General features: G+C 47.7%; 1 long non-coding RNA gene across 1 annotated transcript; it reads right to left on the bottom strand.

Moving 5' to 3' along the window:
• Nucleotides 1-11,311: 11,311 nt before the first annotated feature.
• Nucleotides 11,312-19,583, bottom strand: LOC105745881 (uncharacterized). Its single transcript, XR_001118472.3, has 4 exons — nt 19,468-19,583; nt 15,203-15,289; nt 14,959-15,061; nt 11,312-14,547 (listed from the first exon to the last, which is right to left on the bottom strand). It is a non-coding gene; the product is annotated as an uncharacterized lncRNA (long non-coding RNA).
• Nucleotides 19,584-22,013: the final 2,430 nt, after the last annotated feature.

The raw sequence follows: 22,013 nt of genomic DNA, 5'->3' as shown, positions 1-22,013 counted from the left end.
TGCTCTCTGTGTCCATTTGCTGTATGTTCTCTGTGTCTGTATTCACTTATTTTTATTTCCCCTCCCGCCTTGTGGCTTGCTTACTGTCTGCTCTCTGTGTCCATTCACTGCGGGCTCTTCTGTGTTCTCGCTTGTCTCCCTTCTTTTTGTTGCATCACCTTACTGAGTTGGCTCTCCGCGGCGTCTGCAGGCTGGGTGGTGTCCGTGGCGCTTGTGAGTGAGCCTGCCTTCTTAACGAGAGCCGGGCACGTGAACCGAGGGCCTCCCATGTGGTAGGCGGGAGCCCACCTGATTGAGCCACAGCCGCTTCCCCAGAAATCTTTTTAATCAGTAGCACTTACTATACTCAATAAATTTCGGCACACCTGCATGTTTGTTGGTTTTTTCGTCTTTAAAATTTTAATTTTTATTGGCTGTGAGAGAAAAAAATCGTCCAAGTCTTAGAAATGGATAACAAGAGATTACAGGGTATCATTTCAGTGAAGGGGTGGACAGTGTAGGGGCTCCTTCAAAAAGCACCTGATTCTTCAATGGACTTTCTATTGGCTAGGCTATTTTACAACTCTATCGAAGTAGCTGCTAACTTAGAAAACAGCAATGCAAATGACTGCATCGAAGCACACGACTCCTGTCAAGTAGTGAATGCAAACCTCTGCAGCTCAAAAGCTCGCTTCAGCTTGCCTTAATATCTTAATATCTTACTGGTTACCTCATTAATTAATGAGCCAGATCCAATATTTGATACATGTCCATGTTCATATGTGTGTGTCATGTTTTCAACTTTTTCAAAGTTATACTTTAGCGGTTTGGGACTTACCAAGTAGACTCACTACCGGAGCCGATTAAACTGCCATCCCAGGGAAGGGCCCCTGCCCTGGTTCATGAAGGATTTGGCTCTCAGAGCGAATCCCAGGTGGTAGCTGAGCTTCAGCTTTGCGACTCTGCTCTTCTAGTTGTTTATTTTTTCCTCTCTACTGATTTCATATTTTTTGCTTAGTTCGTACACAGCACATACGTTAACCCCTATGGATGGCGGCCATATTGGAAATTTAGTTTTGGGTCTAACCATTTGGTGATCTCTGGAAATAGATAACGGAGAGCTAGTTTCTATCAGCTGAGAGATGAAAGAGAGTCCTGATCAGTCCTTTTGGTTGGTTGGTTTGTTTTTCTGTCTGTGAGTATAAATCAATCAAGTATTTCATGCTTCTTGGGAAGAAGAGCACATTTTGATATGTGGGCCAGTGAGTTTTGGCTTTTGTGTTTATTTTTGACTGGTGGTTGAATTATAGAACTAAAGCTATAAGTTCTCTTTGTGTCTGTGGGTCTGTAATTGAGAAGGGTCTTTGCCTCTCATTGTATAAAATATTTTCCTGACTACATTATATTATAATGTATTTTTAAAAATATATAGGGAAGCGGACTTGGCCCAGTGGATAGGGTGTCTGCCTACCACGTGGGAGGTCTGCAGTTCAAACTGCAGGCCTCCTTGACCTGTGTGGAGCTGGCCCATGCGCGGTGCTGATGCGCACAAGGAGTGCCATGCCATGCAGGGGTGTCCCCCGCTTAGGGGATCCCCATGTGCAAGGAGTTTGCCCTGTAAGGAGAGCCGCCCAGCGTGAAAGAAAGTGCAGCCTGCCCAGGAATGGTGCTGCACACATGGAGAGCTGACACAGCAAGATGATGCAACAGAAAGAAACACAGATTCCTGTGCCACTGACAACAACAGAAGCAGACAAAGAAGAACACGCAGCAAATAGACAGAGAACAGATAATGGAAGGGGGGAAGGGGAGAGAAATAAATTTTTAAAAAATTAAGAAAAGATTAGTTTATCAAGATAAAGTGCTTATATATATCAGACATCCCCCAAATTCCAAGAAAATTAAATAAAATAGTGAGTTTGTAACACAATACTTGTGAGACCTCCCTTTATTTTTTTTAAAAAAAGCTAGCTTATAAATCTTTTTATATAAAAATTCAAATTTGCATAATTAAGGTGAATCTAAACAAATAAGATTGGCTAAATGATTTTGACTTAAGACAGAAAAATATTTTCTCTGATTTATCAGGGTTAAGTTTAATAAATCTATACTTTAAAAGAGATTTAGTATTGTTTCTCATGAAAGAGTAACTAATTTGTACCGCTGAACTTCTACATTTATTTAATGATCAAATGAGCTAACTTTACTCCTACAAGTTTAACATTATGAAAAGTGTAAATTTGTGCTCAGTAAAGTAAATCATAATTTTCATGTTTTGTACTGTATCAACTTAAGAAATAATTGTCAAGGTCTTTAAGTAGCTCAAAAACTTAAATATTAAATTGCATTAATTACTAGATAATTCTTCAAGGTCTAGGCAATTTCTGAGTAAGATAGGACGCTGAAATGCTGGTTACTGGGCATAATTTTAAGTTTACACATTTGCTTCTCATTTTTATATGCTATAGAAAAGTTACATCTTTGGGTCATGGTGATGCATGTGTTCATTTTTGCCACTCTTAGAAAATGTAAAAAGTGAATGTGTGTAGCTATAGAGTATGCTATTGTGTGTCTTTATAGCTGCGCTGGTCTGTTCTCATGCTTGTACATGACAGAAAGCTGACAATCTGTTGATTATCTACCTCCAAATTTTCTCCACAAAACATGGATGAGTTACATTAATTAAACTTTACAATGGATATGAGAGATTGAGTCTATGCCAGCGGCAACAGTGACAGAGAGATAGAACTTTGCACAGTTTAATTTCTCAAGGGGAAAATTGAGTAGATTTGTCCTAAAGTAAAGTATCAGTTGATTGCAGAATATTGAGAGTATAAAGAAGGAAAAATTTGAACGTGTATGCCAGTTTGTAGAGGGTTTGAGGGAAATGAATTTTATTTGTCTCAGTATATAATACCTGAGCCCAAAAAGAAGTTATGAAATATGTTAAAATTTTGGCAAGACTCACTAAGTTCTGATAGGCTTCATCACATAATGCTTACTTTTTTTAACAGATGGGTAGGAAGTAGAAGTTGTGAAAATTTTACTGCCAAGTATTATATTAATGCAAAACTAGAATTTAGCTTCCTGACTTAAAAATGATAAATTGGTCTTAGAGCTCTTAACAAGGGGTAGTAGAAGCTTCCCTTTATCTTTTATGTAATCTGACAGGGTTGCAGATTCTTTAGGTTACTAGAATGAAATTTCTGTGCTTTACGTTGATTTATCATGCCCTTCATTACTTTTTAAAATAAGATTTCTCACTTGTGAAAAATCTGTTTCCTTCTAATTGTGCTACTTTCTTGTATGTTTATTTTTAAATATTTTATTATCACTTTGATTAAACAAGTAACCAGGTGTTTCTCAGGCATCCATATGTTGTTGTATTCATGTTACCGAATTTCTGGCAACTTTTGATTTTACCTGCTCAAAACCAAGTCCTAAATTTAGAAGAATGATAGGTGGAAATCTCTGGGTATCTTCCTTACCTGACTCCCATGCCGAATCGAGGAGCTCTTCCTGGTCCCTTTCTCCTTGATTCCATAGTAGCAGGTGTTCGTGCTGGTCCAGGGCCTCTCTCCTCCTTTCTCTGTGGCAGAGCTGGACTTCAATTTGCCACCGAGAATATATTTGAGAGTGACCCGTGTCATCAAGAATGCCAGCAACTCTTAAAGGAGAGGATGGCTTTATGCAGAGGGACAAAGCCTGCGAGACCTCCAGGAGAACTGGCTTACAGGGTCCACCTTCCAGGTGACAAGGACGTTCCCAATGTCGGTGGCCTTGAGAAGGGAGGAATTCACTCACATATACAGATGCTTGGTAAAATTTAGTGAAAGGGTCGCTTGGACTTTGTTTCCTCTTCTTGATCTAGCAAATAACAGAGACTTTAAGAGTTCAACCTGAGAACCCCTATGAAAACTTCCAGAAAGAGAGTCATTCTAAGGCCTCGGTAGTTGCTCAATGCTACACGGCTCTAGAATTGCAAAGCAAAACCCAATGAGGCCTCCAGGTTGTTAGCACTTCTCATGTACGTATGTAAAGAAATAATCAGGCTAAACCTTACGAGGTAGACGTTTTTGCGATTAAGAATTATATCTGGAGACTATTTATCAAATCAAGGGGGGGAAAGCAGTCGTAAAAAATCATCCAAGGCTTGGAAATGGGCAAAAAGAGATTCCCGGGTGTCCTAGAATTTCTATGGACCACGTGGCGTCATCGTGCGGATCCTTCAGAAATTATCTGAATCTATAGATGTCTGCACCTTGACTGGCACTAGATTAACTAGATTTTTAAAACAGCTCTGTAGGGGCAGCTGTTTAGTTGTTTTAAAAAAAACCCAACACTAATGGCAATGCAAATGAAAATGATTCCTGTCCGTAGCAATAGAAGTAAAATTGTCTGGTAGAGAATATATATCTCTGTAAGCCAAATTTTTGGTTGAATCGGTCTTAACATCTTTCCAGTTCCCTCATTAATTAAATGATGTGAATAAAATCTTTGACATGTATTCATTTCATTTTTATGAGTCATACTTTAAGCTTTCTGAAAATAAACTTTAGTTACGGAGTTTAACAACTCCCTGAATCGCCGGGGCAGAGGGCTGTGCCCCGCACACCAGGCTCTCTTCTCCCTGGACCTCCCCTTTGGTTGGGGCCTCATGTCTAGCTCCTTAGAGCCTGAGCAGAGGTGACGAGCCACTTGCAGCAGGGCGGTTCAGAGCGAGCGTGGTTTTCTTCGTGTCTTCTCTTGCCCTACCTGGAAGCCATGTGTTGAGATGGTGGCATCACAAAGCGGAGTGGCCCGGGGCCTAGATTCATTTCATGGAGGAGAGATGCTCTGACGAGCTGCTCAATGTAATCAGACATTACACGAGCAGGAGATAAGCCTTCGGCGCACTCAGGGATTGGAATGCCTGGCACTGCAGCCATAACCTATTCCATCTAGCCAATGCAGTGGGCAAACTCTAATGTAATAATTCCATACACATTTCTGTATTATTGGGTAATTACTTTCAGTGTTTCACAATTACTTGAGCTTATATTTGTAATTTAGGCTGCAATGAATATTTTCACATAGGCTTTTCTCTGGAGCAGAGTAGCGATGAAGATTATTTTCTTACCATGCTTCTGGAAGTTGTATTACTGGGTGAAAGGGAATGATGGTTTCTATTACTCTGTATGCTAATGTCTTTCACACTGTCTAATACACAGAATTTGGTCAGAGTTTGCTGAATGAACACTTTCTATTACTTGCCACCTTCAATCTTACCAAACTTCTTGGGCAAAATCAATAGATGTAAAATGACTCTTTCCTGATAGGGTCATTTGCACGTCTGTGATTAGATGTGAGGTTGCGCATTCCTTCACAGATTTACTAATTGTAATTCTTCTTTTATGAATTGTCAGGACAGAAATGTTTATAGTTGAGAAACAAAGCAATAGGTTTGCCTGATGAACTTATTTTTCTTTGTCAGCTTCCCCAAAATAGCAATCAGTCATACTGAGAGGTGAAAAGTATCATGTCGCTTTCTCTAACTATAATGCATTACATGGAAAAAACCAACCCTTTCAACCGAGGTTCTCCAATGTTCTTGTACTTTGTTAATTCAAATGTTTCATTAACTACAATGATGATTAATTAATAGACACCCTTCCTGCCATCTGGATGAGCTCCCTCTACCTCCTGGCTCCTAGTTCAGTTAAGATCTCTTTGTGAATGCATTTGCCTTCTTGATCACCCAGCATTGTGTTTTTCTTCCTCTTTTCTTTTGACTGTTTAATGTTTAGGAGTAGTCAGGGTAGGGAAATAGCTGCTAGACGCGGGAGAATGAAATAGGATTTTCTGCATCAATGCTACAAAGTTGTGGAACCGCGCAGCGCCGGCCAATAATTTATTGTCCAGTCCCCAAGGTCATTTATTTGCTTTTATTGCCTGGGAGCCATAGCAAGTGGCCCATTAGCAAGGACGGGTCATGCGCGCCTGGCCGCCCTGCGCTCTCCAGCTCTGCTTCCTCACACAGCTGGACACAGACTTGTCACACCCCGGGCCCGCTCCTGGAGGGCGCCCGGTCAGAGCTGTTCCTGCTGCTAGAATTCCCGCCTCTTCTCGGGGGAGTTCCTCTCTTTAGGGCACAACGCCGATGTCAGTGAAGGTGGAAGAGTTCCCTGCAGCCCTGGACAGGGGCTTGCTGTCCCCCTTTCTGCAGCACATTCCACGTCTCCTGCTCTCCTCCTGGTGGAGGCTTCCAGAGCCAGAGCTTCTCCACCCCTTCGGGCCTCGCCCTCTCCCAGCGACAGCCGGCACTTCCTAGGATTTTTCTTCAACGAATGACCCTGGTTTAAACCAAAACTTCGAACTTCCAGCGTCTGGCTGGGCTGGAAGTATCTGCCCTTTGCTTCAGCAGTCAGAAACAAAACTGGAGTGATTCTTTTTGACCAAAATTGTGTGAAAGACCGCCATAAATCCAGGGGGCAAATGATCACTATGGGCCCCCCCCCCAGGACTGCCAGCGTCCCCCAGGGCACGTGGGAATATTCTCAGGGTGCACAGAAGGGCTCTGACAAGGCCGGGCAGCTTTTTAAAGGGACTCGTTCCTAGCTTAGCTGATGACCTTCACGCAGCTTGAGCAGCTTCTGAAAGCTAAGGATGAAGGTAGAACATATAATTGATCATTTCGATTAAAATTATAGGAGTTGCTGAGGATTTAATCATCTACAGTGTGTCTCCCAAATTAATTTAGTTAATGTCACAGCCCTGAAGCCTCTTCACTTCCAGTTGGCCCTCCTGTCTGAAGAGTCAGCCATTCAATTTAGCTCTTTAACTGCTCAGCGTCCCAGGTAGGATAAACGGTTGAAGAGGGGCTGGAGAAGAGAAGAAGAAAGGAAGAGGGAACCGTCACACCTTTTTAAGGGTTGACTCTATACTCAAACAAATATAAAGGCGATATGGACAAATCACCATTGGCCAGGCCAGCCCCACCCGGCATGGCCAGGATTGAACCTGCTTCCCTAGTGTCATCCAATATTAGCTTCACACAACCGAAAGCTGCCGGCGGCTGCACTGCCCCTAGCCCTCTCTCCGCCCTCCCTCCCTGCCCCCAGCAGGGTGGCTGCCGTGGGCTAAGGTATCTTCCAGGCTGGCCTTGTGGCTTAGGATTAGGAGTGAAACCTCCAGGAGCCTGTTGCCAGAAGAGGGGTATGCTAAGCTCCAGCAACCTGAGGCCAATATGGTGGACCGTTGGCGCACTGCTTTTGTTTAAAGACGAATGAGACTGAGTAGTTGCCTTCTTCACCCAGAAAGTACCAGAACGCAAACGAGAGGGTCGTAAGAGTCTTCACAGCCTCTTGTTCGGGTCTGTACGTCTTGAAACCTAGCGCCTGCCCCGTTTCGGCCTGTGGGTTCAGAACCAGGCTCTCTGAGATGGCCGGGGCTGACTCCCGTTAAGGAGACTGCACATTTAAAGAAACGAGGAAACCGAGATGAGGAAATTATAAACGTGTCGAAAACTGTGAGGTTCACTGACAACCAACTGTTCAATGAGCAAAAATAGCTGTAAGTGACACTTTCCCCAAGAGAATAATGAATAACAGATTTGCATTGCTCTAAAGCAAGTCAATTTGAGGATCAAATGGACTTGAATGTTAAAGGACCTACTGGGACCCTGTTCACATTCGGACATTTGAACACCAAATTTAAAAAAATGAAAAATCAGGGAAACAGATGTGGCTCAACCAATTGGGTTCCCGTCTACCATATAGGAGGTCCAGGGTTTGATGCCCAGGGCCTCTTGGTGAGGGCACACTTGCCCACACAGTGAGCTGGCCCATACAGAGTGCCGGCCCACACGGGAATGTTGCCCTGTGCAGTAGTGCTGCCCCATGTGGGAATGCCGCCCAGCACGGGAAAGCTGCCCTGTGCAGGAGTGCCAGCTGACACAGAGAGCTGGCACAGCAAGATGACGCAACAAGAGACACAGAGGAGAGAAAATAGGAAGACGCAGCAGAACATCAGGGAGTTGAGAAGGCTCAAGAGAGTAATTGCCTCTCTCCCACTCCAGAAGGTCCCAGGATCAGTTCCCAGAGCTGCCTAATGAGAATAGAGGCAGACACAGAAGAGCACACAGAGAATGGACACAGAGAGCAGAAAATGGGGGAGATGGGAGGGGGAAGTGAGGATAAATAAAATAAATCTTAAAGAAAAAAAGAAAAATCATCTATAAAGTTGTAATAGGGTACTAAAGTTGTGAATGATTTTTTCCTCTATTTTCCAAACTTCCCAAGATACAATTTTAGTATTTTGTTATTGATAACAAACAGATAAACTAATCTGGCAACAGCAGCACATCAGCCATGCTTTTAAACAGTGGTGTTTTAGTCTGCTGGGCTGCTGAAAGCAAAACACCAGAAACGCTTTGGCTTTTGCAGCGGGGATTTGTGAGCTCACAAGCTCGCAGCGCCAGGGCCACGAGGGTGTCAGAGTCAAGGCCTCACGGGTGATGCTGCTCCCTGAAGACCAGTTGCTGGTGTCCTGGCCCCCTGCCACATGGCAGGGCACGTGGCAGCCTCTGCTTCAGCTTCAGGCTTCCGTGGCCTTCTTTCTTTCTCTCTCCATCTGAATTTCATTCTCTTCCTAGGGACTCCCCTAGCAGGACTGAGACCCACCCTGGGCCATGCCTCACTGAAGTAACCTAATCAGAAGGCCCTACTTACAACAGATTTACACCCAAACAAATGGATGGACTTTATAAACATGACTTTCTGGGGTCCATACAGTTCAAACCATCACAAATGGCATATGCGAGTAAAAAAGAGCACATATCCATTGCAGTTTCTCAATGTGACAAAACAACAGTGACATTAAAATTCTTGATGTGCTGCAAGCTCAGTTACTCAGGGGCCAGTCTCAAGCAACCCAAATAGGAAGGACCCTTGAATTCTGCTGGTACATGTCACTTTACTATTAATATTTTAAATGGTTGTACAATTGTGAAAATGCAATCATTCATGCATATGCTTTCAAACTCCACTTTTTGTGTGTGTATCTTGGGCTAAATAATTATTACTTAAAGACTTTTCCATTGTCTTTTGAGCGCACACAACTTTAGCACCAGGTTAGGGCTCTTTAGTAGTGTTTGGTGCTCTCTGCCTGCAAAGCAACTGACCTCAGGTGAGACAATTCGCGTGTGGGTGGAGAGAGGAGGGGCCGAAGTGTTGTGTGGAAAGGGCCGACTCAGTTAGAGCCTGAGGGAGGTGCCCAGTCGCTAGTTTGCTGCCCCTGATCCTCCAAACGGGTTCCTACACTGTCCTGATATGCTCTGCCTTGTATGAACTACCTCCAGGTATAAACCTTGGGGGACAGCTCACCCCCACATCCTGACATCCAGCGCTGGCCCTCGGTTCCTGGAAACCGCTGCTTTGACCCCACCTTTTAGGGAGCTGTTTAGAGGAGAAGGTGCTCAAAGCCTAGAAGTGGCATCCCCCCATCTCCCCGTCCCCTCCTCCGGCAGGTGCAGATCAATCAGCGACAGCCTGAGGGGAGTCTCTGCCACCCCCCCCACCCTGTCTGGGTGTCCTGCTGTCATTCTTCCCGAAAGAAAGAACAAACAAAACCCTGGGAGGCAATGGCTAACAATTCCAACACCCCAGCTACAGCCCACCTGGAGAATCCTTAGCCCCGCACCTGCCGTCCAGATCTCATCTTGCTCTCGAATCCAGCACCTTTGGACATTTTCCCATTCCCACTACTTTGGTCTCCTTGGAGCAGCCCATCCCACAGGAAGGGGTAACGCTGCTCAGGAAAAGGACAATATTAGGGTGCGCTGCTGACCGACCAGGCAGGTCACTTTCTAGAGTGACGTCCAGCACACGCCACCTAAAGGGTGAGTTATAAACCGGGTGCCATCACCCAAGGAGCCGCAACAAGCCCGTTAACGTCAAACACGCTTTTCTGAGGCCCAGAGATGAGAAGTACGATTGGTTTTGATTTACAGAGTCTAGAGACGTGGGATTTTCAGCCGAGAGTCTCTTAGCAAAGCGGGGCGGGGTTGACTGGTTTCTTCTTTTGCAGTTTGCCCCTCAGTGAGCCTATCTCTCCTCATTGTTTTAACCAAACACTGAGAAAATGTGGGAACACAAGGGAAATTTAAACCAGAGACTCTACAATCTTCTTCAGTGTACTCTATCGCGTTAGAATACAATTGCTGACAGAGCTGGGAGGCAGGGCCACAAGGAGAAGGCGCAGGGCTGCCCCTTGGAAAAGGAACCACCAGGCCTTCAGAAATGAAAATGACCCCCAACCTGCGTCCCAAGAGTCCTATCCATGGCTACATTCTGAGACACTGCATGCCCCCTCTCCACAGAGCTGCACTGGCCTTTCCACTTGGCCAGCCCCCGGTCCTGCCCCCACCAGGACAGGGACGGCGGGGATTTACTGTGAACCCCGTGTCCAGGGAGCTCACTGGGAGACTCACCTCTGTCTTCCCGTCACTTCCACGGTTTTTCCTGCTCCTTGAGGCTGAGGCTGTGGAGCCACCTCCTGCTGTTTTCTGTGGATCTTCTGGTCGACCCACCACCACCACCTCCCAACCTTCAGCCCCCGCCGTCCACCCAGAACATCGGGACCAGACTCACGGCCATCGTCACCCTCTCCCTCGACCCCATTCTCAACCCCCCCCATCATCCCTCACAATCCTCGCTGGTGTCCCCGTTTGTGTGAATGACCACCCAAGCCTGGTCACTCAGATTCTCCATCTTCTCATCTCAAATGACTTTTCCTGCCACCCTTCCACTATAGACCACAGCCACCCATCCACGATCGACCTTGTTGTCATGTGAAACTTCACCTCCAACCGCACAACTCCAGAGGCCTCTTCCCCAGCCGCATCCTCATTCACTGCTTGTATGTCACTTCTGGCTGCTGTTTTCTCCCTGGCCCCCAGCCCCCACTGTCTCCCTCTCCCTTCTGCACCAGCTCGGACCGCATGGCCCGTTTCTTCAGTCATTCTTGATGGATAGCTTCAACCCCTTTGTGCCCACTGTCCTTCACTGGCATTCAGCTGGAGGTGATTTGCCAGCCTTTCCAGTGCTTGCGCTGGGGCTGCCGCACGCTGCCGGAGTCAGCACACAGCCCCAAGCTCGTGGCCTCTGGTGCACAGTGGCAAAGCTAACGTTTGCCCTGATCCCGTTCTTGCTCACCTGCCTCCACCCCTTCCTACCTGAAAACAGATGTGCTGCCTGCACCTGCGGCAGCCAGCTTTTGACCAACACAGATGGGCACAAATACCAAGCTTGATACCACTGGCCCTCTGAAACAAAAATAAAACCTGCCTCCACTGTTGCTGTTTTTCTAAGTTTTGTGTCTTTTTTATTTTTCACTTTGAAATGATTTCAAATGTACAGGGTAGTTGCAAAAATAATATGAAATCCATAAAGAGAACCCCACCTACCACATCCCCCTCCCAGGTGCTCAGATCCACCAATTTCAACATTTTCCCACATTTGCTGTATCATTCAATCTATCTATCTATCTATCTATCTATCTATCTATCTATCTATCTATCTTTTAAACATTTTAGAGGAGATTGTATACATCTTCATCCTTAAACATGTAATACCACCATGTATATGTCCTAAGAACAAGGATATTCACTTATGTAACCACTTGAAGAACAGTTATCAAGTTCAAGAACTTTAACATTGATATAAAGTTTACAGTCTGTACTCCAATTTTTTCACATGATCCAATAATATCATTTTAAGTCCTTTCTTCTCCATTATAAGATCCAGTTCAGGATCATGTGTTGCATTTCATTGGCATTATCGCTTTAGTTGGTATCTTTTCTTTTTTTAATTTTTATTTTAGTAACATATATGTAAACTTAAATTTCCCCTTAAAATACATTCAGACATCTAATTCAGTATTGTTAATTACATTCACGATGTTTTGGTACCATCATTACAATTCATTGCTAACACTTTTCCATCATCCCAAACAGAAATTCTGTTCCAGTTAATCACTAGCTCCCCATTCCCTACCCCTGATTTAGCCCCTGGAAACCTATATTCTAGTTTCTGATTCTGAATTCGCTTCCTCTAATTTTTTCATATCATTGAGAACATATGTTACTTGTCCATTTGTGTCTGGCTTATTCCACTCAGCATGATGTCTTCAAGGTTCAGCCACGTCACTGCATGTGCAAGACTGCCATTCCTTTTCACACCTTCATAAGATGCCCTTGCACATAGCTATCACATTTTGTTTATCTTTTCATCTGTTTATGGACACTTGGGTTGCTCCCATCTTTTGGCAATTGTGAATAATGCTGCCATGAACATCAGCGTGCAAATATCTGTTCAAGTTCCTGCTTTCAATTCTTTGGGATATACACCTAGGTGTGTGATTGCCAGGTCATATGTTAATTCTATACTTAACTTTCTGAGGAACCACCAAACTATCTTCCACAATGGCTGCACCATCTCACATGCCCACCAACGATGAATGAGTGTTTCTATATCTCCGCATCCTCTCCAACACTCCTCTTTTTTCTGTTTTGTTAATAGTTGTCATTCTGGTGGGTGTGAAAGCTATCTCATTGTGGTTTTGATTTGCATTTCCCTAATGGCTAATGATGTTGAACATCTCTTCATGTGCTTTTGGCCATTTGTATAAGAGATTAGGATTTCTTTATAAATTCTGTGTGTTAAACCCTTATCATATTTTTGTTTTCAGAATATTTCCTCCCATTTCATAGGTGTTCCCTTTACTTTCATGATGAAGACTTTGATGCACAGAAGTTTTTAATTTTCACAGAAAATTTTTAATTTTCACAGAAGTAGAGATCCCATTTCTCTACTTTTTCTCTTGTTTGGGCTGTTGGTGCAAAGCCTAAGGCCCTTGCCTAGTACAGTGTCCTGTGGATGCTTTCTTATGTTTTCTTCTAGGGTTTTCGTAGTTTGAGTTCTTACATTTAGTTCTTTGATCCCTACCGAGTTCATTTTTATGTGAAGTGTGAGATGGAGATCTCGCTTCAATTCTCTTACATTTTGGCATCTACTACTCTGTCCCAACTGAGTGGACTTGGCACCCTTGTCAAAAGCCAAATGACCATAGATCTGAAGGTTTATTTTTTAACTTTCAATTCAATTCTGTTGATTTGAATATCTGCCTTGCACTAACTATGCTGTTTTGACCACAGTATCTTTGTAATAAGTTTTAAAAATCAGAATGTGTAAAACCTCCAACTTTGTTCTTTTTTCAATATGGCTTTGGCTATTCAGGGCCCCTTACCCTTTGATTGGCTTCTCTATTTCTGCAAAGAATGCTGCTGAGATTTTGACTGGGATTGCACTGAATTTGTAAATCCCTTTGGGTAGCATTTACATCTTAACACTATTTAGTCTTCCAATCGATGAGCTTGGACGGTCCATCCATTATTTTAGATATTCTTTCAGCAAGTAGAAGGGGCAGGGGAAGGGACACATCCTTTAATTCATCTAGGACCCTGTGCCACCTCAGCTAACTGCCAGCAGAACAACGGTGACACTTCCAGGAAGAGGTAAGTGAGATTGAAGCCGGCTAGTGAGACAGGAAATCAGTAGATGGTTCTGGAACCTGGCAGAGAGTCCACGTGGACCTCAGTAACCCCCAAGAGGGCTGCTGGAGGACCCCCACCCCCAGGATCCTGCTACCCAGAACAAAGGCTTCTTCTGGAGATGAGGAGAAGCCCCGGATGTTCCCTAGGGCTTTATCATTGGGCCCTCATGGGGGATTGATGGGTGGGTAATCAACCAAAACAGCCAACAGCTGGAGTGCCTCCCCTGCCATTGGCAGAGGGGTGGAATAATGAACACTTTAAAAAGCCAGGCGGGGCCTGGACAAGCTCTGGCGCTGAGCTCTCCTGCCTCTGGACCCGTCCCTGCCCTCTGTGTGCTGCTCTCACTATTTTTCCTCCGCCACGTGGCCATGCAAGCAAACCTGGGCATTTATAATTTATAATGGGGAACTGTAATCTGTAAATCAGCCCTCTTTTCACTTTTCAGCCCTTTCCTCCCTACCTGGGATCCCTGCTCTGTTATTTTCTCCCATTTCTCTTCCCTCCCTACCTGAATAAATTACTGGCCTAACTCACCTGGTGTGCTCTTGAAATTCACTTCTGCAGCGTGGCCAAGAGCCTAGATAAAATCCAGTAACAAGATGAGCAGGGGTAAACTCGTTATTCCATTTCCTCCTTGGGGTTTGGGGGATTTGCCCAGCCTGTACCTTAGAAATTGTCTGTCCAATGCAGGCTAGAACTCTCTACCACACGCTTTTCTAGAAAAATGTTCATTTTTACCATCTGTTAGGGTTAGATATGGCTGTAGAAAGTAGGAAACCTGAGATATAGAAGCTTAAACACACAAGGACATATTCTACCATGTAAGAATTCTGGAGGAGGCAGCCCGGGCTCAGGGTGGTTCGAAGCAGTCCTCAGGCATTTCTCTTTCTTTTCTATCATCCTCAGCACGTGGCTTCCTCTCTCAAAGTCACTGCAAGGTCCACGATAGCTGCTGGGGCTCCAGGCATCAAGTCTACCTTTGTGAAAAAGGAAAATAAGGAAGGGTCTTCTCTAGATTTGTTCCCTTTTAAGAAGCCTTCTGAAACTATTCAGGGAAGTAATTAACAATAAAACTTTCTGTTATAAAGACTTAAAAAAAAGGAAAAGGACACAATGAGTACCATAGATGAATCAGCCAAGAAAATATAAACTAAAAGAGGGGAAAAGGCACCCACAGTTCTGGGAATGGACAAAGTGGTGATAAAGCACAAAGAGTAAAGTCATAGAGGAAGCCAAAGCAGGCTAAATAAATGATCTTTTTACTGTTTCAGGGAACAATTCACTTCTGAGTATTACAGTAAAATGCATAAAGGAGACTTTGCCATCTGACCTGACCATTTAGCATCTTAACAGTTCACACTGCCCCGTCCAGGAATCAGTGTCGTTACCTCTACCCACTGGTGTCCATCTGGAGCGTTCATATCTCAAGGCCATCACTGCTTCGGCAGCTGGCACAGGCACCCGCTTGCTGTGATGGAGACGTTGATCCTGCTTTTGAAAAGAACGCAAGTTCTAAAGCTCTCCGGAGCTCTCTGGAGACCGGCACAAGTTGTAAAAAAAAAAAGAGACAGTACGTGGCCACCAACCCCAGCCAAGCCACAGAGGGAGCGGCCACCGCGGGCCTGGCCTCACCAGGCGGCCAGCTCTGCACACCGTGGCTGTCACGGGCGCTCCGCTCCTTCATCCCCAGCTCGGCATCTACTGAGGCATCACCAAGATCTGGGGGAAGAAAGGAAAAGATGAAGAGCGGGGAAGGCGCTGCTCAGGACACGAAGTGTTTCTCCCCTGCAGAAAGCGGTGGCTTGTGCTCCTCCCAGCAGAGCAGAGATCAAGCCTGTTTTCGGCCGCCTTGCGTTCCCTCCGGCCCGGCCACACAGCGCTGTGTTTGTTGCAGCAGGGAAGGCAGGTCCGTCTCCCTTATCAGAGAACCTGGCCTGGTTCCAGCAGGAGGGACCCCCAGCTGAGTGAGCAGACGGGCCACCAGCACAGTTCAAAGTGTTCTCCGCTGTGTGGGGGGGAACGGGGGGAGCGGCTTGGCTGTCACTGTGATGATAACAGCCCCAGCAAGGCCACCCAGCACTGATAGAGAAAACGTCCCAGCGTTTCCTGCTGGAATTCTGGAGGCCAGAAGCCGAGCTGTAGAGCCCAATCTGCTTTACTTCCTCAGGGCACATGAGGTCGCAGGGATTTCTCTGTCCCACTGCAGGGAGAATACTCTGTCTCAAAATAGTCGCAAAACCCTCTCTGGGGACTGAACCGGCCAAGGGGCCGGCTCCCATCTGCGGAGGGCCACACAGCCCAAGTGACCTTTCAAAACACCGGTCCACGTTCCATCAGCAGATGTGGTATTTACTCCAATAAGCGAACAGAATAACATATTTTGAGACTGAGTCACAAGTTGGAGATAAGGAAACAGATGTTCTCTAATGAGTGAAATCTGAAGTCTTCCTTCACTGAACAGGAAGGCGCGCGGTGCTTCACGGGCCGGGGGCCCCCGGCTCCCGCCATCCTGCCCAGGTCACCGCACTGCGCTCCGGTTGTCTCTGGACTTGGCGCCATCTGAAGCGGAAGCCCGAGTGGGGAGCAGCGGGAAGAGGGTCGTCCTGAGCCTCGAAGATCACAGAGAAGCGCGTTCTCCGCAACACCCGGTTTCCATGACGTTCGGGGGGGCCCTGGATAGAAGCCCAAAGGCTGCGCGGAGGAGGTTTGGGTCAGACCGGAGCCCCCACCCGCTGGACGTGGCCGTGGACTAAAGCAGGGGAGGTCTGAGCGTAGGACCTCATTTTAAATTTGGCTTCTGCCCCTTTTTCTGTTCTCGGACATGACGCTGAGCCAGGTACTGAGCTCTCTAAGTCTAAAGTTCTTCATTTGGAAAAAGGGATGATGGTCCTAAGTAACTGCATAAAGGGGGTGGGGAAAATGAAATGGAATAACGTAACAGGTAATCGGGCCCCTTCTCGTTTTTCTTCTCCTTGCAACCTACCTCAAAAGACAGAGAAGACATGCTCATAGACAAAGAAGACACACACACACTCACACAAGAGAAAAGGAGGCTACTTCCTTTATTTTTTATTTTTATTTTTTAATATTTATTTCGCTCCCCTTCCCCCCCCCCCCCCCCGCCCCTGTTGTCTGCTCTCTGTGTCCATTCGCTGTGTGTTCTTGTGTGTCTGCTTCTATTCTTGTCAGCGGCACCAGGTATCTGTGTCTCTTTTTGCTGCGTCATCTTGCTGCGTCAGCTCTCTGTGTGGGCGGCGCCACTCCTGGGCTGGCTGCACTTTTTTCGCGCTGGGCGGCTCTCCTTAAGGGGTACACCCTTTGCGCATGGGGCTCCCCCATGTGGGGACACCCCTGCGTGGCACGGCACTCCTTGGGCGCATCAGCACTGCACGTGGGCCAGCTCACCACATGGGTCAGGAGGCCCTGGGTTTGAACCATGGACCTCCCATGTGGTAGATGGACTCTCTATCATTGAGCCAAATCCGCTTCCTGCTACTTCCTCTAAATCCTCTGTAGCCTAAATTTCCTCTCTCCCCAACAAAGGTTCCATCTCCTTTCTCCCTTTCCAAGACCTCTTCTCCAGCCTCCCCTTTCCCTGCAATGAAAAGTAGGTTGGAGAGTCGATGTGGGGAACTGGCTCAGCAGCAGCTGCAACAGTGTAAGCAAGGGGAAGTGGTTCGCTGAGACGGACGAGGAGGTGAAGAAGGTGGAGGTGGAGAGAAGTGGGCGGGTTTTGAAGACGTGAAGGCTGGAACACTAACAGGACGGGGTGACCGGGCGTGCAGTCACATACAACTCCCAGTTAGAGATCTGGTTTGCACAGCGGGGTGGACGGTGGCTCCCTTTGCTGGACTAAGGCTCATCCAGGGAGGACAAGGCTACTGGGCAGAGGACGTTATAAAATCCTGACGTTCCCCTCCTCCCCGGCACTCCTGGGTGCTGTCGAGTCACGAGCACCTCCATAACTGGACAGGTCCCAACCCTGTCCGCTGGAGTGTAGCTGGATCGAGCCTGTGACACGATATCAAGCAAACAAGAGGCCACCCAGGGTGCTTTGCTCGGCTCAGTATCTGCAGTCATCATTTCCATGGCGTCCATGGGTCTGACCTCCCCAGCTTAATTCCCCTACTCAAAAGGATATCAACTGTCAGGAGACTGCCTAACCAGTGGGCGATTTGCAGATAGAGGCTCATGATGTGCCAAGAGCTCACCAGTGACTAAGGGGACAATGAGGTAACAGAGGGGAAAGGTGACAGGAGTGTGCAGAAGACTGCTGAGAAGCCCGAGAACACCGGAACCCTCCAGCCAGGCCGGCATCCGGTGGAATCTGGCAGAGGCTGAGCCTGGAAGGTGGATTCTGGAGGTGAGCATAAAGCAAAGGGAGGAGGGAAGACAGGAGAAGAAGGAGAAGAAAGGAGAATTCAAACGTGCCGGTGGAGGGGCATCGCCCTGCCACGTACCTGAAGCCATTCACCCACATTCAGCTCATCACCATGAAATTCCTCCCACTGATAGAATAAGGTGGGGTTGCAAACTGGGGCCCCCCAGCCAAGTCTGGCCAGTGTTTGGTTTTTGGAATATCTATCAGTAAGAAAGTTTGACAGAGGAAGTCAAAGGAAGAATAGTCAGTGACACATGAAAACCATATGAAATTTAAATTTTAGCATCTCTCAAGTTCTGTTGGAACATGGCCTCTCTCGTTCCTTGCTGGGCTGGGTGGCCACTTCTGAGCCACGGCGGCAGAGCTCAGTAGCTGCACCAGACGCCATATGGCCCTGGAAGCTGAAAAGCGTCATTATCTGGCCTTTGCAGGAAAAGTTTGCAACCCCTAAAATAGAGTATTCTCAGGACACGTTTCAGGCACCCCACTGGGGGTGGAAAGGCCCAGTCCAGTCCAGCCTTGAGACTTCCTGGGATTCCTCAGGGGACAGCAGCAAAGCTGACACTGACTTGATGTGTCTTGGGCATATCACAGCCAAATTTCATTTAAAAACCCATAGCCAGGGAAGCAGACTTGGCCCAAAGGATAGGGCGTCCACCTACCACATGGGTGGTCCACGGTTCAAACCCAGGGCCTCCTTGACCCGTGTGGAGCTGGCCCACGTGCAGTGCTGATGCGCACAAGGAGTGCCGTGACACACAGGGGTGTCCCCGCGCAGGGGAGCCCCATGCGCAAGGAGTGCGCCCCGTTAGGAGAGCCACCAGGCGCGAAAGAAAGTGCAGCCTGCCCAGGAGTGGCACCGCACACACAGAGAGCTGACACAGCAAGATGACACAGCAAAAAGAAACACAGATTCCCGGTGCTGCTGATAAGGATAGAAGCGGCCACAGAAGAACACACAGCAAATGGACACAGAGAGCAGACAACTGGAGGGGGGGCGGGTAGGGGAAGGGGAGAGAAATAAATAAAAAATAAATCTCAACAAAACAAAACAAAACAAAACAAAAAACCCACAGCCAGGGGAGGCGGCTGTGGCTCCATCAGGTGGGCTCCCGTCTGCCATGTGGGAGGCCCTGGGTTCACGTCCCGGGGCTCCTTGTGAAGGAGGGCTCACCCGCACGCCATGGAGAGCCGACTCAGCAAGGTGGCACAGCAGAAAAGGAGACAAGTAAAAATACAGAAGAGCATGCAGGGAATGAACACAGAGAGCAGGCAAAAGCAAGTCACAAGGGAGGGCAAGTAAATAAAAATAAATACAGACACACAAGAGAACACACAGCAAATAGATACAGAGAGCAGACAGCTAGCAAGCCGCAAGGGGGTGGGGGGATAAAAACAAAACACAAATAAAAACAAAAAACACCCATAGCCAGAAAATGAAGGAGCACCTCCGGAGGCACGGCGATCTGGGCGCCGATCTATAAAACCCTCCATCGTTTTCCTCTCCCTTACAAACGTTGGTAATCTCTAATCATTCCTGCAGGGAAAGCTGAGCATCTGTGCCTCCTGCTTCCAGAAGGTCTGCTCTTCCCGGGACGTTGCTGGGAGCGCGGCGGGGCCGCTGCTGGCCTGAGGCTCCTGCCCGGTGGTGATGGTGACGGTGGCTGGCCTGTCCTAGGCCGTCCAATCAGGGCCAGGGGCTGCCCCGACCCTTGGCCCCACGTACCAGGCAGGCCCGGCTCTGAGTCACGTCTCCTCACCCTTTGACCCCCCTAGTCCTCTGGGGGAGAGAAGGCCGGCGCCGCCTCGTGCCCCTGCGCTGGGCTGGCCTCTGCTTGTGGAGGGGGTGCCACATGGCACGGCTGGCCACGCAGCCCCTGGGCTCCCCGCTCATCTCCCCCCGGGTGGATGACCCTGGAGCTGCCCTCTTCCCGGCCTGCTCCGCTCCCTCCCCGGTGGCCCCCTGCAGCCACAGGCTCGCACAGCACTTTCTAATTTATGCCTTCCCCTCCTCCTGGAGCTGAGGCCATAAAGACGGTTTTAGAAAATGAGCCTTGCCTTCCGCTCTGGGCTGGCACACGGCTGGGGTGGTCAGATCCTGCACGGATGCCAAGTGGGTGTGTGCACACGGAGAGATGTGGGGCTGATAGGCAGTGTGCGACGCCCACCAAGACCTGTGCGTCTGTGTTCACAAGGGGCCCATGGGTCTACATGCCAAAAGGTTCCTGTGGGTCCACATGCCAACAGGTGTCCGTGGGTTATGCTAACAGGTGCCCGTGGGTCTACATGCTAATAGGTGCATATGGGTCTACATGTCAACAGGTGCCTGTGGGTCTACATGTCAACAGGTGACTGTGAGTCAAATGCCAACAGGTACCTGTGGGTCTACATGCTAACAGGTGCCCGTGAGTCTATATGTCACAGGTTCTGTGGGTCTACAGTTCACAGGTGCCTGTGGGTCTACATGCTAACAAGTGCCCGTGGGTCTACATGCTAACAGGTACAAGTGGATCTACAGGCTAACAGGTGCCCGTGAGTCTATATGTTCACAGGTGCCTGTGGGTCTACATGCTAACAGGTGCCCGTGAGTCTATATGTTCACAGGTACCTGTGGGTCTACATGCCAACAGGTGCCTGTGGGTCTACATGCTAACAGGTGCCTGTGAGTCTGCTCACAACAGTGCATCTGGCTGCAGCTACATCATCTAGGATGTCGGGTGAGGCAATCACTAGTTCCCACTATCCAGAGAGAGACTGACAATTGATTTTAACGTGTCTATGTGTATGGGTGCATTTACTTATGGCAGAGAGACACCTTAAAAATTACCTCATAGTTTTACATCTCTGTAATAGTAATTACAACATCTTAAAAGTGATATTGCAGCAAAGCTCCCTTCCTGATTTGTTGGCAGGGTGTGTGCCCCTCTGTACCTTCAAAAAGAACAGTGATTCTGAAAGCAGAGACATTAGTCAGGCACTCTGGTTGCTAAGCAAAGAGCTACAGGGAGAAATAAGGACAGTTTCTTTTTTCTAGATCTGTCTTTTTAATGAATAACAGCTCATGTGCAAATAAAAGCCTGCGTACAAAAAAGAAAATCTCCTGTGCCTGGCATAGTCATGCACATGGAAATGCATTTATACGCTCATCGGTGCAAGCACATACACACTGGAAATCAAAGGCATGTTTCTTATGCTTCAAGTCTGTCAACCAATATATACCCAGCCCCGAGTGCACTGCCCGACAAATAAGAAGAGCGCAGCAACTACTTAGAACGTGTACGCATCCTGTTGGCCTCAGAATCCACCTAACCTGAGGACGGTCGTGCAGGAAGCGATTTGTGTGTTTTTCCTGGTGAGGGGCATGGAGGGAGGCGGGTGTGGTGGCTGGAGCCGTGGCCCCTCACGACAGCATGTTCCTAACCTCAGTCCGTTCCTGTGGCGTGAGCCGGAGAGGGCAGGACTCCCGACGAGGCCCCTTCAGGGAAGGCGTGGCCCAGCCCGGTCACGAGGGGTCTTAACGTACCACCGAAGTCCTTTATTAGTGGAATAAAACTCAGACGGAGGGACGGAAAGCCACAGAGAAAGTCAGAAGCTGGATACGATGAAGCCCAGAAGACAAGGGGAGGCTGGAGGCCACCATGGGGAGGGGAGCCGAGGACCAGGTCACCAGTGGCCAGCCCCAGACGGCCCGTCTTCAGGAGGACAGACTCGCCTTCGCGATGACTGACCTGGATTTCTCCTCCTCCCCACACCGGGAGCCAGTCCATTCCCACTGCTGACGCTGACCCACTGCAGGGTACTTGCTTGAGCAGCCAAGGAAAGTAAAACAGAGGGCTTGGACAGGTGGGTGGGAGAAGGAATGTTTACCCCAAGGCAAGTGGGAGGCCGGGATGGAGAGGAAGTGACTGAGATATAATTCTACCAATTTTAGGTGCCAATGGCATGTCCTGGTCAGTGTCCAGAGGTCAGTGCTTAGACCCCCTGGAGTCCAGAGGGCCAGTATTCCTACTTCAAGTTTCCACCCTCTGTAGGAGTTCAGGGACACCATGAGACCTTGAGGGG

The sequence above is a fragment of the Dasypus novemcinctus genome, chromosome 28, assembly GCF_030445035.2.
Source record: "Dasypus novemcinctus isolate mDasNov1 chromosome 28, mDasNov1.1.hap2, whole genome shotgun sequence".
NCBI lineage: Eukaryota > Metazoa > Chordata > Mammalia > Cingulata > Dasypodidae > Dasypus > Dasypus novemcinctus.
Note: the sequence above shows the minus strand (reverse complement) of the source record. Positions and strands in the feature narration are given on the sequence as shown.